This window comes from Camelus bactrianus, chromosome 1, assembly GCF_048773025.1.
Source record: "Camelus bactrianus isolate YW-2024 breed Bactrian camel chromosome 1, ASM4877302v1, whole genome shotgun sequence".
In the NCBI taxonomy this organism is placed as follows: domain Eukaryota; kingdom Metazoa; phylum Chordata; class Mammalia; order Artiodactyla; family Camelidae; genus Camelus; species Camelus bactrianus.
This window is the reverse complement of record NC_133539.1, coordinates 34,795,159-34,821,812: the sequence shown is the minus strand read 5'-3', so window position 1 is coordinate 34,821,812 and position 26,654 is coordinate 34,795,159. Positions and strand designations below refer to the sequence as shown.

Sequence of the window (26,654 nt, the reverse complement as noted above, 5' to 3'; positions counted from 1 at the left end):
TTACAAGTTATTACAAGATACTGAATATAGTTCCCTGTGCTATATAGAAGAAATTTGTTTTTTAATCCATTTTTATGTATAGTGGCTAACATTTGCAAATTCAAGACTATTTTTTCATTAAAATAGAGTCAATTGAATCAAATTCACAGATGATCACTGTGTAGACAATGAAGAGTCCTCAGGTTTGATAACTAAGGCAGTACATAGTGTGTTGGCTAAAATCATCAAATAGCAGCTTTAACACTTTCAAACTATGTGATCATGGGCATATTACCTTTTTCTGTGCTTCAATTTCCTCTCCTGGAAAAAGATATAAAGAGTGAAGATATAAAGAGTATCTATGTTACAGCATTTGTGTAAGGGCTAATGGTAAAGCACTTAAAGGAGAGCCTAGTATATAATAAGCACTTAAGTTTTGCTATTGTTCTCTTAATATTGAAATTTGCAACATTATTAGATCTGTGCTGTAAGAAAGTTAATCCAGCAGCAGAATGTAACACGGATGAAAGAAGGAGTTGAGGCAATCTGGGAAAATCAGGGGGAATACAGACTCAGTCATTCAAAGTCAAAGTACCTGAACAAAGTAGTAGTGCTAGGAATGTTGCGAAAGGGACAAACATCTAGATACAGCACAGCTAGAATAAATAGGACTTGATAAATAATTTAATAGAAAGATGAAAGAAAGAGAGAAGTCAAAGGAAACACTAAAGTTCCCAAGTCTAGGTAGAGGGATAGCCATACATAGTGAGAAGCAGATGTTTGGGAGGAACGATGATGGGTTTCATGTTAGAAGTATTCCCTTTGAGGTTTTGGCAAGAACTTCAGGTTGAGGTATTCAGAATAACAGTGGAAATCGGGATCTGGAGCTCTGCAAAAAAAAGTCAGACTACAGGTTTGTGATCATCAGCATATTGTTAAGTATTAAAACCATGATACCAGATGAGGTTGCCATTAGAAAGAGAATGAAGATTTCTAAAGAACTTCTTCTTTTTTAGGTAACCTGAGGCAGCAATTAAAATTGACATGGAGAATTCAGAAATGTGAATGGAAACAAAATATAGAAGAGTTACAAAAAGAAAAAGCTAAACAATGGTTGCAGAGTGGTTGAGAGGGGTGGGAATTGAGAGAAGTCACTTATTTAATAACCAGGAATTATTGGTAATTTTAGAATAAAAAGCTTGGGATAGGCCAGAACCAGTGTTAAAGCTTGACTCGAAGGTCAGATGCTGGTTCTCTTCACAAAAAGGAAGAGGGTAAGTATGTTTGCTTGAGGAAGTGGCAGGAATCAGGGAAAGTTCTTGCTTGTTTTTACATGCTTGAGGAAGTGGCAGGAATCAGGGAAAGTTCTTGCTTGTTTTTGTTTTGAGTACATTCATAGATTGAAAAAATAGTGAATATAAAGGGTGACTGAAACTAAAACAAAGAATATAATTCAAAGAGTTAGATCCTGAAGCTAGCGAAATAGGAGTGAATCAAGAAAATATCGGAGAATTTTCTCTTTGCGAAGAAAAGATGAAGGTAAGTAAAGATCTATAGAAATTAGACTGAAATTAGTCATTTTAGGTAACTAAGATCAAAAGTCCTCAATAGTCATTAACTTATTCAAAAAACATTTGCTGGGCATCCACAATATGCCAGAGAGACTCTGTTCTAGAAACTGGTGATGCAGAAATGAACAAGAAAGGCAGGAACCTGAACTTACTGAGTTAAAACATTCTAGAGTGAGGAGACATACAAATGCAAATAAAAGAAGGCTGAAATCAGATAGTGGAGAGCACCAATATTTAGAAATAGGGGGAAAAAGAAAAAAGAGGATATGAAGTGGCAGTTAATAATCAAAACAATGATAAATCATTAAGTGGCTTTGGAGAAAATTAAACCAGACAATGTGATAGAGAATGACTGAGCTAGTAAGTTTTGGTCAGCAAGGGAAAGCAGGGAGGCCTCTCTGAGTCTGGATAATATGAGCCGAAATCTGAATGTGGTCAAGTATACCATGGGGAGACCAGTGGGAGGAATGCTCCAGGAAGAAGTGATAGCGAGTTTAAAGATCCAAAATGGGAATGATTTTAGCCTGGAGGGGTAGGAAAAGGAAAGAGTGGCCATTCCATAGTCAAAGTGAAGAAGAAAGCCTGGTGTCTTGAGTAAACATGGTGTCAGAAGTGAGTTTTGAGTGTCTGTGAAATAGAAGAATTTTGGAAGAGATACAGAGAAATGAAAAATATTGAATAGATATAGAGTCACATCACGTTCTATCTTCTCTTGCTCACAAAAGGCTAGTGGACCTCTGCAGGCTGGCTTTACTCCATCATGTGTACTCATGGCCTAGGATGATTTCATCCAGTTTCTTTGAAAAATTTTTCTATGTGCTGATGAGACTCCCAAATCTAGGTCTTCACCCAGGACGTCTACTGAATACAGCACCATTCCATCTGTTGGCCACTTGGCAACTTCACTTGGATATCTCAGAAGTATCTTTAGTTCAAAGCATGCAAACGGGAATTCAGCACTCTCTCACCCTCAAATACACTGCTCTTGTCTCCCCTTTTATAGTTAATAGCTCTCATCTACTTAATTGCTTAGGCCAAAGACTAAGGAGGCACATGGATTGTTCTTCTTCATGTCCCACATCTGTCAAAATCCAGTAAGTGCTATTATCTTTACCTATAAAATATATCCCGTTACACCACTCTCACCAAGTCCACTGTTACAACTCTAATATTTTGCTTCATCAATTTAATTTGCATTATTCTAACAAACTCCTGATCTGTCCCCCTGCTTCAACTCTTGTTCCTCTACCATCCATTCTCCATAAAGCAATTTAAGTAATTTTTTTCTAGAAGAATCTATATAGAATTGGTATTAAGTATTTCTTAAATATTTGATAGAATTTGCCAGAGAGGCCATATGGGCCTAGTAGTCCTTGGTGGAAAGATTTTAAATCATAAATGTTAATAATCTATTTTTGTTGGGATAGGGCTATTCAGGTTTTCTATTTTATCTTGAATCCTTTTTTATAATTATTGTCTTTCGAGAATTTTGTTCATTTCATTAAATTTGTGAAATTTATTGGCATACAGTTGTTCATAGAAGTCTCCTATCTATATAGATATATAATATCTATACTGAAGTCTGATCTTTCATTCTTGAGCTTGGTCATTTGTGTTTTCTACTGTTTGTTTCATTAGTTGAGCTAGATATTTATCATTTTCTTATCTTTTTAAAGAGTTAACTTTTGGTTTCATTGAGTTTTTCTATTTTGTCCATTTTTTCTATTTTTATTTCAGTAATTTCCACTCATATTCATCATTTCTTTCTTTTTACTTTCATTAGATATAATTTGTTCTCTTTTGAGCCCCTTAAAGTGGAAACTCAGATAATTGATTCTCACCTTTTCTTTTTTGTAAGAATTTATTGTTACATTTTCCCCTGCATATCACTTTAGCTGCATCCCACAAATTTTGATGTGTTGTGCCTTAAATTTTATTTAGTTCAAAATATTTTCTCATTTCCTTTTATTTCTTCTTTAATCCATGAGTTCTATAAAAGAGCATTATTTAATTTTTAAATATATGTAGATTTTCCAGATTGTTTTGATAATGATTTCTTATTTAGTCCATTATGGTCAGAGAACATACTTTCTATGAATTTTAAATGTTCTTTTACATGTCCTTTTGAAGGATACTGTGTTTTATAGCCCAGAATATGATATACATTGCTAAATATTTCATATACAATTGAAAATAATGTATTCTTCTATGGTTGGGTAGAGTATTTTACAAATAACAATTAGGTCAAATCAGTTAAGAGTATTGTTTAATCTTTCTATATCTTTACTGAATTTCTGTCAACTTGTTCTATTAATTACTGAGTGGTAATAACTATCATTGTCAATTTGTCTATTATTCCTTTCAGATCTATAGAGCTTTTCTTCAAGTATTTTGGAGTTCTGTTATTAGATGCAGTCACATTTATAATTATAATATATTCCTGTTGTACTCAGACTTTTATTGTTATGAAGCCTCTACTTTGGCTTCTAGTAATAATCTTTGTGTTAAGTCTATTTAACCTTGTATTAATACAGCCCCTTCAGTTTACATATGCTTACTATTTGTATTTTACACTTTTGCTATTATTTTGCTTTCAACATATTTATATTTAAAATCTATCTCTTATGGTTTAAATAGATGAGGGTCCTGCTTTTTTAATCCACTGTGATATCTACTGAATGAAGTCTGTTTATTGATGTAGTTATTAATACATTTGGACCTATTTCTGACATTTTGCTATTCATTTTTTGTTTGTCTCACTTGCATTTTATTACTCTGTTTCTCCTTCCCACCTTCTTTCCTGTTAAGCCAATAATTTTTAATCATAAAATTGATTTTCTTTGATGTTAGGCAACAATTCTTTATATTTTTAAATGGTTGCTCTAAGAACTAAAGCATTAAACTTTAAGTTATTTCAATCTACTTAAACATTGACATTCTTGGCTGGTCTTGCACCAATATTGTTTCATTTACACACACCCCTCATTCCTTTGTGTTATCATTGTCACACATAATGCATCAATACATGTTATAGACCTAACAATACAGTGTTATAAATTTGCTTTACAGTCATAAGTCTTTTAGAGAAATTAGGAAGTAAAGGAAAACTATAAATATATATTTATATACTTCCAATAATTTATCTTTGAATCCTCTTTATTCAGTTCTGTATAGATGATTTCTTTCCAACTTGAAGGCCTTCCTTTTCTGGTGTTGGTTTTCCTTCAGTGGTACAACAAATTCCTTTAGTGCTTGCCGATTGGAAAATCTCTTTTATTTAAAAAAAAAATAGCTTGGTTGAATATAAAAATCTTGATTGGCCTTTTTTGTTTGTTTTTTCAGCCCTTTGAAATATATCATTTTAATGTTTCCTGGCCTTCATTATTTTTGATAAAATATCAACATATAATTTTATCATAGTCACCTGATATATATATAATGATACCATGCTGCCTTTAGAGTTTTCTCTTTTATCTTTGATTTTCAACATTTTTAACTATAATGTGTGTAAGTGTAGCTTTTCTTTATTTTTTAATTTCGGGTCATTGAGCCTCCTGTATCTGTTAAGTTAATGTTTATCCTCAAATTTCATAATCCTTTTGCTACCATTTCTGAAAATATTTTTCTGTCCTTTTCTCTTTCTCTTTCCCTCTTGATTCCAATTACACATATGTTGGAAATTATGATACTCTCCACTGGTCTCTGAAGAAGCTATGCTCATTTTTTAAATCTATTTTTATTTCTGCTCTTTGAGTTGTATGGTTCCTATTGAAGTATCTTCAAGTTAATTGATTCTTTCTTATGCTGTCACCAGTCTGCTTTTGGACTCATCTAGGAAATTTTTTTTTAGTTATTGTAATTTTTGGCTTTAGAATTTCCATTTATTTTTTAGTCTCCATTTCTCTGTTAAAATGCCCTATCTTTTCACTTAGCAATAACACATTTTCTTCGATCTTTGAACATGTTTTCCTCTAGTTCATTGAATATTTGTAATAGCTGCTCTGAAGTTTATGTTAATTTAGCATCCTTACCCACTTGCAATCAGTTAGTACTGACAGTTTTTTTTTTTGTTTGTTTTGTTTTTTTTGCATATGTGTCATTCTTTTTAGTTTATTTCCATGGCTAATAATTTTTAGTTGCAAACTTGTCACGATAGACAATGTCTTAGTTAGCTCAGGCTGCCCTAACAAAATATCGTGGGTGGCTTCAACAAGAGAAATTAATTTCCAGTTCTTAACAATTCTCAAAGTTCTGGAGGTTCTGGCCAATTAAGTTTCTGATGAGAATTATCTTTCTGGTTTGCAGACCACTGCCTTCCCACTATGTCCTCACATGACCTTTCCTCAATATGTGCACAGAGGGAGACAATGAGTGCTCTGGTGTCTCTTCTTATGAGGACACTAAACCTACTGGGCCATGACCCACTCGTACATATTCATTTAATCTTAATTACTTCCTCAAAGGCCCCATCTCCAAATATAGTTACTTTGGGGGATAGGTCTTCAACATATGAATGGAGGCAGGAGGGCAGGAAATATACAGTCCATAACAAGATAATATGTTACAGTGACTCTGAAATCTCTTTTCTTCTTCTTAGGATTATTGGTGTTTGGTTTCAGTAAGCCATGAACTTGCCAAGACTCTAAAATTTGCCTCATGGTGTGGAAAAGATGTTACCTCTGCCAAGTTTTCTTGGCTTCAAGTTGCTGCTTTTTTAGCTTAGCTCCCATGTTGGTCTCTTCTGTACCTGTTTAGTTTAGATGTCTGCCAAGGAATTTAGCTAAGTTGATGCAGATTTTTAGGCTCATCCTTTTGGTGGTTTTTTGCCTCCAGGCCCACTTATAAATTTCCAATTGCTTTTCCATCCTAGAATCCTTCCCTCAAAGAAATTAATCTAATAAGGCTACTGTTTTCTGCCACCCCAGCTCTCTGTGGATTAGGAAATGCATGCAATCAAAGGCATAACAAATTCCAATATTTCACCAGAAGCAATTCTGTCTTTTAAGAGACACATCTCTACTTTATCCCTGTCTTTGCATCAGATTTCCTGGGGTCACCTGCATACATGTGTACTCTACTGGTCATCCCAGCATTTGGACAAAGCTTATATTCAGGTTTTTGGATTTCAACCCTTTTGTGGTACTCCTGCTTTTAAAAATTTCCCCTAAAAATCCAGTGATTTTCCTACCCTGAAATTGAGTCACTTAGATTGAGTATTTTTCAAAAAGCCACAAAACTGTACTTTCTACCTGACATAATAACCATCTTTCATTAGTGAATTCTTCTCAAGTCTCTGCCTGCCTTTGGTCATTTTCCAGTATCTTCAAATTATTGTTTTTGATTTTTTTCCAGTTTCTGTAATTGTTTTCTGCAGGAAGAATTGCCTGAACTTGTCACACTGCTTATCATCAGTGATCAGTTTTACACATATATCAGATCATACCACATACAAACACACACATGGCTTAAAAATCCAAAAATTGCTTTTCCCTTCAACAAAAGTAAGTTGCAAACTCAATATCCTACAAGACTCTGCATAATCTCTCCATTGTCTAAATATCTGGCCTCAATTCTTTCTGTTTTCTTCTTTATTCACTATACTATAGCCATAATAGCTATGTCAGATTATCAATAAGTTGCCTAACCAACAGTTTGCCCCATCTTATTCCTCTAAAAAGAATTCTAAATTTTTTCATGTTCTTGGATTTTCTTGTACAGATACATAGCTCAGGCATGTGGGAAGTACAGGTTTCCTGCCTCCTCAGACATATCCAGAGGTGGGCCTGATAAAAGAATAAGAATAATTATATTCCCCTCGCCAGTGATTAGTTCAGGATTGGTTATTTAAAAGATTTGGGTAGCATGTGAGAAGAGGTCAACAGAGCTTCTGAGAAAGTTCCTTGTCACTCTTCCAAGAGACATCTGAATGACATCTCTTGAATGAGGGAACTCTGAGGGATACTAGCATCCATTCTATAACCACAAAGTGAACATACCTTAAAGGATTAAAGATCAAAGGTTAATGCAAATATACTGGGGAAGAAAATGGAAAGAAGGAAATAAAATCTGGGTTCTTGATGATGGAATCTGTTGGGAAAGGAGGTCTTGTGCTTGCAATCTTTCCACCCCATGTTGGCTGCTTAAGAACAGGCTTTGGGCCTGGAACACAACCTTACCAAGAGGTCAAGAGTCCTCATGGTCTTTGCTGGGCTGGTCACCATGCATGGGAATATCTTTCCCTCAGATTCAATGTGTTCTCCACTGTTCTGCTTAAGCATGTGCAATATATGGCATCTGGCCAACTCCACTGCGATCTCCACCATTCCAGGAGGGGACAGGCTCCTTCTACTGCAGCACAAAAAGCATGCATGCATCAGCTATCAGAAGGGACCTGCTGGCCATGGGGGACCAATACCCACTGCAGAAGCTGATCTTGCTCTGTACCTCCCTTACATCCAATCCAGTGCTTCTCTGCACTGTGCTTTCCTTGATGACTCCAATACCAAGATGCAGTGGGAAAAAGGAGTTTTGAACTTCTACTATGGATAAAATGAGCAATAGATGCCACTTGTTCAACAGGATCAAACAACCCTGCAAATTACCCAACCTTTGCACTTCTAGTTATGTGAGCCAAAATATGTCCTAATCATTTTAAACTATTGGAATTTTTTTTCTCTTTCTTGTGAAAGAAAGCTTACTGGCCTTCTTTCTGGTTCACAAAAATACCAAGCTTGTCTCTGACTTCAGGCCTTTTCAGTTATTATTACTTCTTTTTAAGGCCTCTTCCCCTTAGATCTTCATTTGTCTGCCTCCTTTTCATCATTTAAATCCCAAGTCAAGTACAGTCTTTTTAGAGAGTCTTTCCCCAACCAGTCTGGCTGAAGTAATTTATTGTCCCTAATTTATTTTCCCCTTTCAAGTTATTACTATTTGATATTCTATTATTCATATTTTTCCTTTTTATTACCTGTCTTTCCCAGTAAGAATTCCAATTCTTTGAAGGCAAATACTGTCTTATTCATTGTTGTATCTTCAGTGCCTAGAAGAGGACTCGGCAGCTAATAGACTCTCAACAAATGGTTATTAACTTAAAAAATAGCATCTATGTATCAACTTGGCCAAAAACAGTTTTAATGATGAAACTTGTTCTTTATTAGACTAAAAACTTCCAAATTTATGTTATAGGAGAAAAATGTCAATAATATCATCTGAAGTTCATATTGTTTAGTACATAGCTTTTTGTTTCCCATTAATTCATTGGAGATTTTTACTCTCCAAAATATTTGTATATGAATTTTCACAACAGAACAGTCTCTTCCACTTGAAAAATAGGTTTAAAGGTCATTTTTCTATCACTCAAAATTCCTGGAAACAAATCTGTTTACTTGGAAGAAAAACCAAATACTATCAACTTACCATTAGTCAAAGGACTTGCATTTTTATTAAATCCTATCCAAATGAGATTTTTTCGACCAGTCTTTGCAAATTAGGACTAGCTCATATGTCTAGAGAACAAAACAAATACTTTAGATAACAGAAATTCTTCATTACTTTAATATTCAACAGCATCAGGACTATTCCCCAGTGATGAAAGGAAAGTGTTCATTTTATTGGTGAGAAGGGCTTGTGTTGACCTTTTCAGACTTAGGGCTCTGTTTTCCAAAGCACTGTCTGCAACAAAACTAAAGGCCAGTTTTGAAAGCATAGATTTCTAAATGTTAAGGAAATGTAAGTTTGACATGTGGAGTCCCCTTAGAAATTCTTTTGTTTTTACTCTAAAAAGCTTTGGAATTCTTTTTTTTTATCTTAGTTACAAATACTACAGGGTAATAATGCATGAAAAATAAAACTCAGCATGTACTAAGCTACTACATTCAAGCACTATCTTCAAGTCATCCTTTCTCCATTCCCTGCCACTGTCCCTATATGACACTTTCTCTGCCTCAGCCTTAAACATCTAGCGCCCCATCCTTAATTAAAACTCACTCCAAGCACAACTTCCACAAATGAAGCCTCAATGTACCCAGCAACTATTTGACTTCTTTTTCACCTTAGTTTCCTTTTCTATTTCTTCCTGTGAATTAGAAAGCTTCTCTTGAGGGTAATAAGGGGGCAGGCTGAGGTATAAGCTAACTTTCTGAAAAAATAAATAAATAAAACAAAACAAAATAAAATACTTTAACTTACAGAATTAATTACGCTTCTGTTTATAAAATTTTCTCTTGTTTCTTGCATTAGCTCCAGTTATATATTTCACAGTTACTTTGCCCCTCATTCTCCTCCTTCAATATATCTACTACGTATCTCTCTTTTTTTTTAATCCTAGGAAATTGATCACTCCAATACTCCACTTAAAGTCACCCTTTATATACCCATTCTCTATTAAAGTATAAATGTGGTGAGGGATGCAGAACTATTGCTTGAGGAAATAAAGTATTTTGCTTTCAAATTCAAGACTCATTTACAAACCAAACTTTAAGATTTGCTGACATGAAAACTTCCAATCTCTTTTAGGAAAACAAATTTCTCTTTCATAATTTGCATTATAGGTTGATTTTATGCCTTCCCTGCCTCTTGGTTTTTGGTCAACTCACTCTAGAACATGATGACAACATGATACCCACATACCACTGCGGCTTAACCATTACACAAACTGACTGCCCTGGAATGCTCACACTGCCTTGTCACCGACATGCTCTGAAGCTTTTTAATCACAGGACTGGCCACAAATGGAAATCCAGGGCCTGGCACTGGTCTGTGAGTCTATGGGACTTCAAAGTGCTAGAGTTTAAAAACCTCTGCTGAGAACCAAATGCTACAGGACAGAAAACCCACACTAAACAAAGTTAGAGGAAAGAGAATATTGCCAATATGCAGTTACTTTTGGACTAATTTTTACCATAGGATGCCATTGGGTCCAGTATAGAATCCATGATGGTCTTCTTTCTTAGGCTGAAATTGGCACCATCTTTTCCTTTAATCCCCATCAGAGAATGTATATAAATAACAAGCCTTTTAAAAGAGTTTGTTGTTAAATTAATAATAACATGTTATATTAATATAACACAATACTATGAGTTAAGATGACATTGGAGAATTGATAGTCCAGGAGATTACCTGACAAATATTAAATCAACAGCCAAGAAACTCAAGGATTCTACAAAATTGGCCTTTCAATACATACTCATACTGGTGAATTTCCTTATTGTAGCAGGAACCCTCAGTGGACCCTATTCCTAAGTGTTGGAGTTCCTCTCTGGCACAGATGAAGTATCAAACCAAAGAGGCCAAAAGGACCCTGCATAGTAGTAAGTCTCAAACAGTGATGTCAAGACCTCTCTTTGGGGAAGGGATACATGACTGAGATCCAGGTAACTTCAGGAGTGATGACAAGTAGTGGACACAAGAAAAGCAACTATATCCATTTACTAGATTGTCTATTGGTAGGCTGAGAACCTGGAATCTTTCCTGACTGATTAAATAAGGTACCCAATACTAGAGTTCTTCAACTTCTAGAATTTTTCTAAAGGTTTAGAGAAAGCCAACCAGTATGACAAACAGAAATATAAAATTTCATTGGTCTTACTCTCCACCTCAAATTCAGCCAGTATCACGGGTGATTTTAACATCCATGAACATGAATTACTGAAAACTCTGCCTAAAGGTTCTTAAATTGCCTTAGCTCTAATTACATTAACTTCAGCCCCCACCTTAGATCCAACATCACCCAAAGCAGCTCTGTATCTGACATCTTTAACATTAATATCCTGTTTCCTGACCACAACTGTCAGTTATTCCAGTCCTCTTGTGTGTATTTTAATCCATTTCCACTTTACCCTCATTGGCAATATAGTCAGTGGTTAAATGTGTGGGCTCTTAACTCAGTCTGCTTGGATCTACATCCTGGATCAGTTGCTTCCTAGCTGTGGAAATTTAGACAAGGCCTCAATTTCCTCATCTAAAGAAAATGGAATTATGTTTAATCTAACAGATACTCATACCCCTTTAATACAGTTGTTATGAAGATAAAATGAGACAATGTAGAACATTTAGTATGGTGTAGGTATGAAGATAGTAGGTGCTATGTAAATGTTAGTTATTTTTTACCCATTTACTTATTCTTAAATTTGTCAATTTTCTCCTAATTTCTTCCATATCCAGCCTAAAATCTATGCTTCATTATTTTCTTTTCTCCACCTAAGACAGTCAAATTATCCAACTAGCTACTCTGATTCACACCAACACTGCAAAACACCAATGGGAAAATGCATAACTGAGTATTAACTATCAAAAAAGTAAGACCTTCAAAAGCAATTGCGCCGTTACTATGGTTCACAGGTCAACAAACAACAATCTCTCTAACTATTGGCAGCATATATTACAGAGTATATTCCTCAAATATCCTATATTATCTCCTTTCTCAAAAATTTTAAGAATAATAATTCCTTCCCTTTGAAACTATGTAATTATATCAATTAGCCCACCTTTTTTTCCATATATTTTCATATTTCTTTCTCACTTTTTCCTAGATCTATCACAACATTTGCTGAGTCCAGGGCAACAGTACAATTGGAGGCCCACATACAATTTTTTAAACAGCACAAATGGAGGCCCACATACAAAATTTTACACTTACAAATTATTAATCAAACTAACAGAACCTTCTGAGTCTACCCAAGATGGAGTAATAGCAGTCAGATTTATGATCCCACCTGAAACAAATCCATCCCTTCAAAAACACAGACCAGCCATACAGAACAATGTTTTTTGAGAGTTTGGTCAATAGTCAACAAATGACAGTGATTTCTGAGAAATGGAGAAGAAATGAAGTGAGCCCTACGATTTCTTTAATTTACTGTCTTGAGAGAGTTCTTAGGCCCCAACAGGGGAGGAAGAATGTGGGAGGACCTCAATGGACTCCCAGAATTGAGGAGACAAAGTTGAGAGTACAGGGAGAATATGGCTGCTGGAGGTTACTGGACTGAGGACAAGAGAGGAGAGAATTGTGCAGAAACTTAATGCTGAATGTCTGCAGAGGATTACCTCAAGTATTCAGCACAGAAATTATAGTGCGTGCATGTGAAGAAACTACCCAAAGCAGAGGAAAATCAATAGGAACAGAAACAATGCTTGGTACTAACAGAAGGTTAGGAAGAGTGCCTTTCCCATCAACCAGACTAAGAAAATTCATCATTCACAGGTAATTAGTTGAGCTACTCACAGAGATCTTGTCTCAGGGTAAGGAAAAATTAACCCCAGGCTGATCACAAAACTAGGCCCAGGAAGCAAGTCACAGTGGAAAAACCAGAAAGGATCAAACTTTTTCCAAATAACTGTATCCTGGAATGAAGTTCAAGAATAATTGTAGGAATACAAAAGATCTAGTACTCAAAAAGGTAAATCACAGTGTACAATATCCAGTCACAGATAACCAAACTTGTAAAATATGCCAAAAAACATCACCCATAATGAGAATAATCAGTAAAATGAAATTGACCCAGAACTAACACAGGTGTTATAATTAGTAAAGAAAGACAACAAAATGTTTATGATAACAGTCTTCAATATGTTGTAATGTTGATACATAAAAGATAAAACAGAACTGTATCTAACTTCTATAGATAAAAACTACAGCGACTGAGATAAAAATAAATTGAATAGGATTAAAGGTAGATTAGGCATTGCAAAAGATTGGTAAACTTGAGAATGTAACAGAAACTATTAAAAATGAAACACAGAGAGAAAGAAATAATATTTTAAAAATTAAGGAGCATCAGTTAGCTGCGGGACAACTTCAAGCAACTTAATATCAGACTTAAAGAATATTTATAAAACACTCCACCCAACATCATAATACACATTCTTTTCAAGAGCAAACAGCCGATTTGCCAAAAGAGACCACAATTTAGGCCATAAAACAAGTCTCAATAAATTCAAAAGCATTTGAGTCATAAAAATGTTCTCTGACCACAATGGAATTAAATTAGAAATCAGTAACAGTCTCTGGAAATCATCCTATATTTAAAAAATAATAACACACTTCTAAATAATCAATGGATCAAAGAAAAAATAAAGGAAATTAGAAAATATTTTAAGCTGAACAAAAATTAAATATCAAAAACCAGTATTAATGGAGAAATTATAGTACTAAATGCCTATATCGGAAGAGGTTAAATCAATGTTCTCAGGTTCTACCTCAAGAAACTAGAAAAAGAAAAATAAATAAAACCCCCCAAAATCAAAACATGAACATAGATGAAAAAATTATAAATAAATTTTTAGTAAATAGAATTCAGCTCTCTCTCAGTCTCTCTCCCTCAACCTCTCCCTCTCTCCCTCCTCTCTCTCTTTCTCTCTCTCCATATATAAAATGAAAAAATAGGAATTAATCCTAAAAAACTAAAAAAGCAGGGTTGGTTTAATGTTTGAAAATCAATGTAATTCAACATATTAGCAAAGTAAAAGGGAAAAATGAATAATCTCAATGGTGGTAAAAAAAAAAAACTTTTGACAAAATCTAATATTCATGTCATTCCTTAAAAAAAAAAAAAACCATGTCCATTCTTACCATGTCTATTCAACATTGTATTGAGGGTTCAAGCTACTGTAATCATACATATGAAAAAGGCATTCATATAATAAAGAAAAAATCTGTCTATTTGCAGTAAATGTTATTGTCTATAGTCTGATGAAATTTACCAAAAAGTTGCTAAGCATAATAAATTAATTTATTTATAAAAATCGCCAGAAACAAGATCAATATATAAAAATTAATTGTATTTCTAAATACTAGCAATGAAAGACAGAAAACAAAACAAAAAAATGTAAACCATCTTCAACAGCATCAGATAAAATTCTTAAGGATAAATCTGATGAATGATGTGAAATGTACAATGAAACAGAAACATGATGCTGAGCAAATTATTAAAATATCTGAAGAAATGGAGAAATATAATTTATTCATGTGTCAAAAGATTCAATATTGTTGAGATGTCAATTCTTCCCAAGTTGATCTACAGATTCAATGTAATCACAACCAAAATTTCAGCAAGCATTTTAGGAGAAATTGACAAGTCAATCCTAAAATTTATATGGAAATACAACTGACCTAGAACAGCCAAAACAACTTTGAAAAAGAAAAATGAATTTGGAGAGCTAACACTTTCTGATTTCAAGATGTATAAAGCTCTGGTAGTCAAGATAGTGTGGTACTGGCCTCAAGATAGCCACACAGATCAATGAAACAGAATAGATTCCTACAAACATAGAAAATTAGTTTTTTGAGAAAGGTGCAACAGCAATTCAATGGAAAAGGATTGTCTCTTCAACAAATAGTAACAAAAATTTGATCTATTTCTTACAGTGGATTATAAGCCAAAATGTTATGCCTAAAACTATAAAAGTTTTAGAAGAAAATTTATGAGAAAACCTACCTGTGACCTTAGGTTAGGCCAACACTTCTTAGATATGACATAAAAATAATAATTTATAAAAAAAAATTTAGACTTCATCAAAACAAAAACCTTCTTCTCTCCAAATGACACTACCAAGAAAATGGGAAGACAAGTCACAGACTGGGAGAAGATACTTGTATAGCATATACCTAATAAAAGACTTCTATCTACAATATATATAAAGAACTCGCAAAACTCAGTAAAAAAAAAAAAAAATGCAACCCAATTAAAATATGGACAAAAGATCTGAATAGATAATTTACCAAAGATGATATATGTATGAAAAATAAGTGCATTAAAAATGCCCATATCAATAGTCATTAGGAAAATGCAAATTAAAACTATAGTGAGATATTGCTACATATCTATTATGCCTAAAATTAATGACTGATCATGCCGAATGTTGTTGAGCATGTGGATAAACTGGAATTCTCACACACTACTGGTCAGGAAGTCAAATGATACAACCACTTTGGAAAACAGTTTGGCAGTTTCTTCAAAAGTTAAACACGCATCTACCATATAATCCAGCCCTTGTCAGTATTTACCTAAGAGAAAAGAAAACATATATCCATATAAAAACTTGTTCAAGAAAGTTCATAGAAGCTTTCTCTTTCACAGGCAAAAACTGGAAATAAGTATCCACCTATAGGTTAATGGTTAACCGAATTGTAGTACACCCATATAATGGAATAATCAGAAATCAAAAGGAATGAACTATTGAAAATGCAACAACATGAATGAATTTTAAAATAACTATGCTTAATGAAAGTAGCCAGACCAAAAGCAAACAACAACAACAACAACAACAACAACAAAAGAATACATGGTATATGATTCCACTTATACAAAACTCTAGAAAATGAGAACTAATCCAGAGTGACTGGGAAGCAGGTAAGTGGTTAGCTGGGAGCATGGCAAGCAGGAAAGCATTACAAGGGGCACAGAGAAACTTTTGCAGAGGATGGATAGATGTGTTCACTATCTGGATTTTGGTAATGTGTCATGGGGTCTATACATATGTCAAAACACCAAACTGTACAATTTGAATATGTGCAGATTATTGTATGTCAACTATACCTCAAAGCTTTTAGAAGATAAATCAACCCACCTAACAAATCACTAGAATATATTTTATTATCTTACCTTGACAACTACTGCCCTATGATGACCTGGAAGGCCAGGTTTGAATTTAGAATTCCTAGATTCCTTGGATTTCACACCCACCCACCCACCTCTCCACCTTCACAACAGCTATTGCATGGCCCCTGCCTAAGCCCAGAGGTGAACATCCTAGCAGCCCATAACCTCAGGAGGGCAGGCTCAGGAGAAAAGGCTATGTAGATTTTGAAAGTGTGATCAGACACATTTGAGCCCAGCATTCTCTTCAGTAGGATGTGTTCTTTTGGGCTGCAGTTTCATTGCCTTAGAGAAAAATGTGACCAACAGGACAAAGACATCCTTTTAAAGTATAGACCCAGGGTAAAAGGAACGTTTGCTTGGGTCTAAGAGGGACACTCCAGAGCATACATATGTTAAAGTCTCTCCCATTCCAAAAGAAAAAAAAATTTGTTTACACCCCCACAACTTTTCCACTATTTACAGCCAAATTTTTTGAAATTACTCTGTCACTCTACTTCCACACTACCACCACCCTCCCTCATTCATTTCTTGCAATCCAGCTTTGACTTCTAGCAATCTACCAAAATTCTTCCACACAAATCAATCATGACTTCCTAATTCTCACACACTACAGTCTTAAGACAGTGTCTTACTTTGCATTTCTGTCATGTTTCATAGTGTTGATCATCCCCTGCTCACAGTGTCCCCTACTTTGGCATCCATGGTATCCAAGATTCCTGCTTCCTATCTGTCTTTTCCTCCCTGTCCTTCTTATTCTCCCCAAGAACACTTTGTTTCATGTAGCCCTTGGAATGTTAGAAATATCTGGGCTTCTATTCTGAGCCCTGACATGAAGAGATTCCTCTTTATGAAGTCATATGCATCCATGGTTGCAAATATGGTTAGTATACTCTACCCTCACATTTCTTCCTGGAAGTCTTCAGTCATATCTTTACATACCTTTCTGTTTCCAATCTCATGTTTTCTTCTAATCCCTCTTTCATTCTACTACTTTAATGGTCTTTCTAAAATGTTGAGTTGATCTTAAAACATTTAATGCTTTTCACTTCCGTCAGGGTAATCACTTCCTTCTAGACATGGTAGGTAAGTCTTTCTTCCTTTTGTTCTTGCCTGCTTTTCCAGCTTCACGTCTCACAAAATTCTTTCCTTAGTCCTTCTATCATATAGAAGCATGTTTTAATAATAAATCTAATTAGAGTGTAGTTGAAATATTTTATTGTCTCTCCTCCACTAAATTAAGAGGATTTTGAAAGCAAGGGCTTCTATCCATCAGAATAGGCTAAATTAAGCTGTGGAAACAAGCCCTAAGTTCTCAGCAGTTAAATAGCCTCACTCCCTTGTCCAACATTGTCTAGGAGAACAGTTCTGTTTGTGGTAGTCACTCAGGGACCCAGGTCGACAGAGGTTCCCTCTTGACAGTGCATCCATGGCAGAAAAACACAATTAGCATAATCAAGCATAGATAATTGTGACAAGCAAGTAATAAAGTCATATCTAACAGCAAGGAGGTGAAGAAATGCAATTTCATCATACCATACATCTAGAAAGAGAAATATTGGAATACTGAGAATAGCCCTAGTGACTATCACAAATTTTATCTTTTTACATTTGTTTCAGTGCAAAATTACAGATCACTCAACAGGTCTAGGTTTGTTGAACAAATAAATAAATGAATGCCAGAGATAATGTGGGGCTGAAGACTATGAAAAAAGTTTAAGCTCAGTTCATCTAAGTAATTTTTCCTAAATAAGGAAATACAAGAAAGGAAGAAGTGTCCATGCAGATAACAAAGGGCAGAGTTTCTCAAGAAAAAAGAGAAGTGTATCTTCATTGTCTTAGAAACAAGTAATGCAGAATTTCTTAAGACACAATTGAGGGGAAATTATCTTGAAGCTGGTAGATTGATCAAGATGATAGTGTAGAAAGACCCTGAACTCACCTCCTCTCACAAGTACACCAAAATTATGACTATTTCTAGAACACCTATTGATGAAAAAAGACCAAACCTACCAGGATAGATCTTCTAAAACTAAAGATATAAAGAAAGAACCACAGTGAGATGGGTAGGAGGGATGGAGATGCTATATAGTGAAGACCCACACCCCTAGGTGGGTGACCCACAAACAGGAGAATAATTACAACTGCAGATATTCTCCCCAAGGAATGGGGGGTCTGAGCCCCACATTGGGCTCCCCAGCCTAGGAAGATGAGTCCCCTAAAATATTTAGCTTTAAAGGTCAGTGGGGCTTACTTTTGGGAGAGCCAGAGGGCTGTGGGAAACAGAGACTCCACTCTTAAAGGGAACACACAAAATCTCACATCTCCAGGACCTGGGGCAGAAGCAGTCATCTGAAAGGAGCCTGGGTCAGACCTACCTGCTGATCTCGGAGAGTCTCCCAAAGAGGCAGGAAGCAACTGGAGCTCATTCTTGAGGGCACAGACACTGGCAGCAGCCTTTTGGGGTGCTTGTTCTGCCTCTAGCTTATTTGCCTCAGGACCCAGCCCTGCCCATGCCCACCAGCCACAAGGACCCCTCAGGACAAGCAGCTAACTGGGTGTGGACATAGCCCTACCCACCAGCTAACAGACAGACCTTAAGACCCCCCGAATCCACAACCACCCCTGGACATGGCCCTTCCCACTACAGAGCCCAGGACGAGGCCACATACACCAGTGCACAGGCACTAGACCCGGGACCCCCAGGGCCCTGCAGCCAGAGACTCCGAGACTCCAATAGCAGGCAAACACCAGCCTTAGGATCCCCAGCTCCATCCATCAGCGAGCTTACTCCAACCTTGGGACCAGCCTCACACACCAGTGGACAGACACCAGTCCCAGAACAACCAGAGTGCAGCCTGGAGGCCCAGCCCATCCACCAGCAGGATAGCCCTGGGACCTGTTGGGCCCCAGCCCTGCCCACCAGCAGGCCACTGCAAGCTTGGAGACACCCTGGACTCCACAGCCCAGGTGTTCTGTCAGGAACCAGCCTCACCCACCTGCAGTCCTACACCAACTCTGGGAACCCTGGGCCTTGCAGCCAGACCCCAGAACTGAGCTCTGCCTGCCAGCAGGTAAGTACTAGCCCCAGGAACAGTCTTCACCCATCTGTGGGAAGGCATCAGCCCTGGGACCCGTCCCAAAACCCAGGGTTCTGCAACGAGCCACCCTGTAATCCAGACCCACCTTGCAGCAGCTGCCAGTAGCCTCTGCACAAGGCAGAGCCTGGCAACCAACTGGACCAGGGCCCAGCCAAGCCTACCAGACCACTCACAGCAGTCAGCCCACCACAATAGGAGGACCCAAGCAGCCCACATAGGGGGCACCCCTAGAGCATGTAGCTCTACTGACCAGAGGGGAATGTGCTGCTGGGGTGCACAGGACATCTCCTACAGAAGGCCACTCCTCCAAGGTCAGGAAATGTAACCAAACTACCTGATACATGGAAATAAAAACAGCAAAATGGGGGGACAGAGGAACATGTTCCAAACAGAGGAACAAGATAAAAGTGGAGTCAGACAATTTACCCAAGAAAGAGTTCAGGGTAGTGATTGTAAAGATGATCAAAGTACTCAGGAGAAGAGTGGATGAACACAGCGAGGAGTTAGTTTTTAACAAACAGTTAGAAAATATAAAGAACCAGAGACAAAGAGTTTACCAAGCTGGTAGAATTGATTGGAATTGGTTCTTTGCATTTGTCCATAAATGCTGGAACAAGTTTAGGATGAATTTGTTTTATTCAAAACCTCACATCTCAACACGGTGTTGAGTAAAGAGCAATAACCTATCTGGCAGGAGACCCGCCTAGTTTGAAGTCTCCCTATAAATGTCCATGGAACTTGAAAGGGTCATTTACTTTCTTAGCCCCACTATTTCTTCTTTATAAAAAGGAAGGATTAGGTCAGATAATCTACAAAATCACTTTCAGAGTCAATGTTTTCTGAAAAAGTTCTGATTGTCTAATTGTGGAGTATAAAAAGATTATATTAAGTGTTATACAAGAAAACTCAAATACATATTTCACAAGACCCCTACCATCCCTTTTCCTATAACCTACATGCTCAAATATAAGATAAATTTCTTTTTCACAAAGTGATCCCTCAAAAAAGAATGAGTTAACTTGAAATCAATCCATTCAAAGGGTGTTTTTTCAATTCCTTTGTCTTGAATGACATTACAAGGACTGGAAGAAGTCATAGCCTAAAATTGCCTTTATCAATGTTAGTCTTATGTATGGGTATATTTAGATAGAAGAAAGATAGATGATATATAGATAGATAATGTGGCTAGAACAGTTTAAAAATGGAATTAGAGAAATTTAACACATATTTAATAGTTATTCCTGGAGTCTGAGCACACAATTCCAAGTATTGTGGTAAACAAGATCACTTTTAAAAGCAATAAGATAAATGGTTATATAGTGGAGATTAACAGAAATACTAAAAGTCTTAATGTTATGTAAATGAATACTCATCTTGGGATAGGATTTCCAGTAATAGTATCTATCACAAACAGATACACAGATCATGGACTCTAAAAAAGTCGTGACAGTTGCAGGAGGCTATAGCTCAGTGATAGAGCGCATGCTTAACATGCACAAGGTCTGGGATTCAATCCCCAGTACCTCCATTAAATAGACAAATAAACAAACTTAATTACTCCCCCCACCAAAAAAAAAAAGCTTTAAAAAAAAGGTAGCGACAGAAAAGAATGTCTCCAGGGTGGGAAGGGATAAATTGGGAGTTTGAGATTTGTAGATACTACTATGTATAGATAAACAACAAGCACAAGGAACTGAATTCAATATCTTGTAGTAACCTATGATGAAAAGAATATGAAAACAAATATACGTGTGTATATGTGTGACTGACACATTACGTTATACACCAGAAATTGACACACTGTAAACTAACTACACTTCAATTTAAACAAACAACAAAAAAGAATGTCTCCAATGATGAAAAATTAATGATGCCTCATGAAATGTGAGATTTTTTAAATTAGCATTTTAAAATAAATTTAAGATTTGCTAACATATGTGATTTTAAATAAGTTTTTGTAACTAAATAAACTGGCCTACTAATAAGGCAAATGGGAGCTATCTTACATTTAGTGGAGCTTCAGAGAAGGCATAAAAATGTTTAGCATATTATATTATTTGATGTGGGAAATGACTATATACTATTAACTGAAAAAGATTTTATTAAACAGAGTATAATGTGATATCATTTTTGTAATAGGAAAACGTCTATCTACCTCTGATAAGATGTTGACAACATATTGACTATGCTTATAACTAGATGGTAGAATGAGATTAAAGGTAACTTTTTTGTTTCAAATATTTCTTTCTATCCAAGTTTTCTACAATAAACATAATAATTTTGACATTCGAAAAATAAAGACAAGAAATCAACATCTTCTTTGAAGCCACATCCACTATGCCCCTCATTATGTGATCTACAATAACAAATCTATTTATCTAATAAGATGTCAACCATTTGTAGCATCCCAATCTGGTATATTAATTTTAATTCCTATCTCTATACTTTTTAATGTAAATGAGATTTATGTTACTTTAAATTTATTATTAAAGAATAAGACAAATCCTATACTGCTGTATATGTTCAAGTCATAATAATATACTTATGAATCAAGTGAATCCAAATGATCAACATTTCTTCATTTTTTAATGTTAGATAAATAACTCAATCATAGCTCTTGTCTTAGCTCTAATTCCTTAGAGTTAAAACTGTTCTTAATCCCTAGATAAGAATGTAGAGTTCTGTGTTGAGGATTAGCAGGAGAAAGTATCAAACTATAGATCAGCTATCCTGCTACCCTGAAGGAATCAGAAAATCAAGCTTTGTTCTGTTCCATGGATCCTGAAGATGTGAGTGTTCTAGTCTCTTGGGGGAAGAGAGAAGAAAGCAAAAGACAGAGGCTAGCAGATCCTTGTAAAAGCAGGACCTGGAGCAGCAGCCCTGGACAGTGAAGGGGCACACTGATAATAGACCCATGGGTTTGTCTTCTGTTTTGAAATTTATAGCTCCACATTGTCACTTAATGTCCTCTGTGGTTTCTCAATGTTTATTTTGGTTCATTGTTGTAACTGGTCTCCCAGAGATGAAAGCTGAGGAAGGCTAGTTGGTAGATTCTCTTCAACATCTGATGTTTACTAGAGCTCTGTGAAGTTTACTCTTTTTTTTCTCATCTTTGAATTTAGCGTATTTGTTCCCTTAAGACCAACAATTTTATGGACACTGCAATAAAATAAAATATTTATTTCCCAAATTTTCTCTTTTACCCATCTCATGTTTCTGCCCCCTGTCCATCCCAGTAAACACACAAAGACAGTCTCAGCAATCAATCCCTTAAAGAAGGCATGTCAATCAATCAACCAGTTTATACTTCTGGTTAAGATACTCTGAATTCACAAGGAGATGACAATCTTTATGAGAACTCAAAACCAGTTCAGAAAACAATTACTGAATGAATCAAAACTGAATTGATTTCTCAGAGTCAGGGAAAAGTGAAAAAAGAGAAAAAGCATCAAGGAGAATCGGGTCTTCTAAGACAGGAGCTATGTTTATTGAGAAAGCTATCAGGATGTCCTAGGTTGGAGAAAGAGCATGGAAGTGCACGGAAGTGAGGAGAAAGGCATGGATGTTGAGATGCAATGAACAAACCTCCCCGGAGGAAGCTGTTTTTATTACTGAAAACAAAGGCACTTTTTGAAATGAAGAACATCTCACTAGCTTTATTGAGGAATAGAGAAGAAGGTGCTTACAGATTATAGATGATCCTGAAGATCAGACTGAAAAATAAGGCTTCATATAACAGACAACTTGTATCAGTATACTTTGTCTGATTGTGCTTTGCAGATACTGAATTTTTTACAAACTGAAGGTTTGTGGCAACCCTGTGTCAAGCCAGTCTATTGGTGTCGTTTTTCCAACAGCCTTTGCTCACCTAATGTCTCTATGTCATATTAATTCTCACAATATTTCAAACTTTTTCATTATTATTATATCTGTGATGGTGATCAGTGATCTTTGATGTTACTACTGCAAGAAGATTATGAGTCGCTGAAGGCTCACATGATGGTTAGCAGTTTTTAGCAATAAAGTGTTTTTAATTAAGGTATGTATGTTGTTTTTTTAACATACACTGCTATTGCACACTTAGTAGTCTATGGTACAGTGTAAACATAACTTTTACATGCACCGAGAAACCAATACGTTTGTGTGACTCTCATTATTATGACATTCACTTTATTGTGGTCTTCTGAAACTGAATCCACAATGTCTTCGAGGTTTGACTGAATCTATTTACAGTATTTTTAAAAAACAATGTGCCATAGTAAAAGTATTATTTTTACATTGGGTTGGTAATGAATTGAAGAACAGAATAGAAAGAGGAGACAAGGGTGGAGAAAACTCATTAGAAAACTGTTGCACTAACCTGGGTATAGGGTAATGGAGCCTGGATTAGGGTGGGAGTGATAATGAAGCAGAGAGTGTGTCAAGAAAAAAAAAAATCTTAGGAATGAAAATAATAGTGGGTAACAGATCAGTTTATGGGAAGGGAAAAAACACGTGGAGTTGAAGATGCTTGAAAGCATAAAGGAATTTTTGTATGAATGACAGAGAGTAAGCAGTGGGATGGGACTCACATCACAGAATTTGTGCCAGTTCATATTCTTGACAATTTTTGGTTCTCTAAGTAGCTACTAGCTACTCCTAGAAAGGATTTTTTTGTACTGACTTAGAAGTCGTGAAAAAAAATGAGTGGTCTTTTTAAGATTTATAAGAGAGTGTTTACACAAAGGAATACAAAATGGTTTTCAGGAAACCCTAAAATGGTATTTTCCAACACAGTTATATATTCCTACTCCCTGTTAGGTAGATCTGTCAAGTCAAATATTACTTTCTTTGTCTTATTTAGATGACATTAAGGTTCATCATACATTACTGAGGATTGTTTTCACTTAATTTGGAATAAAAAACCAAATATGTATATGTATTTTCTATAGTTTCTTCTGGCTCTATGTGCATAACCTCTGAGTTTTAACAATTCTTTTGAAGTCTAATTGGAGTAGGCAATACACTGTGTTCACCGATATCATTTTGAAACTGTCTGACCCATTATTACATAAAGATGAGCGTTTCACTTAATAAAAACTTAGAGTAACACAATTTGTTACACCATAATTAAAGATGGACACATCTGTTCCATTTTAATTCAAATCCCTTTGAACATAATCGCATAAAGCTGCAAGAACAGAAATTCTCAGTCTTAGAAATTTACTATCAAAAAAAATCATTCTGTCTACAGAAACTACATGGTCAAAGGACAATTTGTAAAATGAAGTCAAATAGATGTCTCTCACTCTATATCAAAGCATGAAATAAAGCTAAGATCGCAGATTAAAGTACTGTCTCCATTTGAAAGCCACAATTAGTTAAGGAAACCCAGGTGAAGGACAATTTTTATAGAAAGTACTAGCATTCCATCCCTGTGGAGAGGTACTATCTTTATATATTCCCTTAGCCCATAGACACATAAAAACGGAGGGAACAAATACTAAGGATAGTTGGAAGAAAAACAAATATAGAAGATAGTCAACATTTGTGTGTTAAACTTTAAACTTCCTGCGAAATTCTAAGTTTGCAGTCATAATAATTTCATAGACCTTACTTAAAAATAGCATATCCTTTGATAAAGGCCAAGATACCATATCCAAAATCATTTTTAGGTTAACAGTATTCAGATGTATATGCAAAAAAAAAGCAGAGATAAAGGAAACCTATGATCCCAGAATGAATCCTGAGAATTTCATAACGTAAGTTAAACGGCAAGCCATGCACACAAATATCCCTGAAATGTGGGCTGTTAGTCTGTTTTATTTATGTTTCCATATCCTGAGGATGGCTTAATGAGGAGATGCAATCAGGATTAGCTAAGCAGTGAGAACTTGGAGGGAACTGGGTGGCAGTAAGATTTATATAAATATTTGCAGAGACTGGGAAGAGCAGATGCTCCTATAATCCAGACAATGTGTGTGCCCTTCATTTTAAAATAAAATAAAACAGTTGAAAGCCAAAATATAATTAATCAGAGGAAATGCTTTAATCAACATCTTCCAAATCCTTAAGAACTGCTGAAAAGATTAAAGAAACAAAAAAGAAGTTAAAATATGATATTCAAAAGGAAACTAGAATTGGTCTGTTCCTGACGTTTTCCTTTTATTTCAGATGTGGGATGGAGTGCACAATTAACATGCATTTCCAACTGCTGCCAACTAGTGAAATTTCCTAGGTGTTTAAGGTACTAAATAAATCACCTAAGACGTACTGTATAATTTACAGGGTAGTAATGATAGCTCTCTCTTCATTATTAATTTATCATAAGAAATGCATATGCTTGCCCTTATTTCCTGCAGTTTTAAACAGAGATTTTTCCAATTCAGTAGGAGATAGCAAGTTTAAATGTCAATTTTAGATTCATAGGTTACCCACAAAGATAAAAAAGAAGCTGCATGTCAAGAAAGAAACAAACGTATCAAATCGTGGTAGATATCCAAAGTGGATCATATAGACTCAAAACAAGTGTGATTAACTCTGACCTCAGCTTAGGGCTCCATCCTTCAGACTCTCTCTTGCTATTATTTCTGTTGTTTTCTGCCCAAGATTTGATGAACTACTCAATATGAATCTATAATTATTACTAAAGCGCAAAGAACAACAATTTAAACAGAGGATTTAAAAACAATGTCTCAAGGGAATAAAAAGCACACGCATTTGTGGCAAGTTCAAAATATACACATATTTAAAGCTCAGGGCACTTGCCCTTTCCACAAACAAAATTTTGTTGGTGACAGCAATTATTTCATATGCATCACCAAAAAATTATAAACAATTTTTAACATAAGATTAGCTCTTACAGATAGTTAACAGCCTAGTACTATTAATTGAGAACAAATGTTAAATAGAACTTGAGCCTGGTTATAATTTCTAGCAGAAATGTTAGTACTATCTACAAAATTCTACCACAATGTCTCCAGTACTCGGAATTAGAAGTCATGAAATCTTAAAAAGTTAATTTTGCAAAAAACATTGCCGAAACTATTATTACTAAAATGCCATGGATCAGAATTTTTTATTATGTGCCCTCCTATAACTAAGTCTTAAACATAGGAAAGACCGGTTGATCTGAGACATCCTTTGTGGATTCTGGACTGGGAAAATGACAGCAGCTATGTGGTAATTTCTTCTTTCTTCTTGTGTTCTGTCATCGTTACGGTAACTTTGAAGGGTGCATTGTACTTACTTGCTTCTTACACACTAGCTGTTTGATATTCTGTTCTAACAAAAGGCCAAAATATCAAACAGCTAGTAAATAACTGAAGACAAGATACAAAGATTCTGGTCTCAGTCTCTAGATGGCTTTTGGTATCTGTTTAGTAATTTATGTACAATGGCCCTTTGAACCCTGACCCCGTGTACTTTAT

General features: G+C 35.6%; 1 pseudogene; it reads left to right on the top strand.

The window, feature by feature from the left end:
* The first annotated feature begins 1,963 nt into the window (after positions 1–1,963).
* The window catches only part of LOC105077978 (uncharacterized), a 73,654-nt pseudogene continuing 48,963 nt past the window's right edge, over positions 1,964–26,654 (top strand).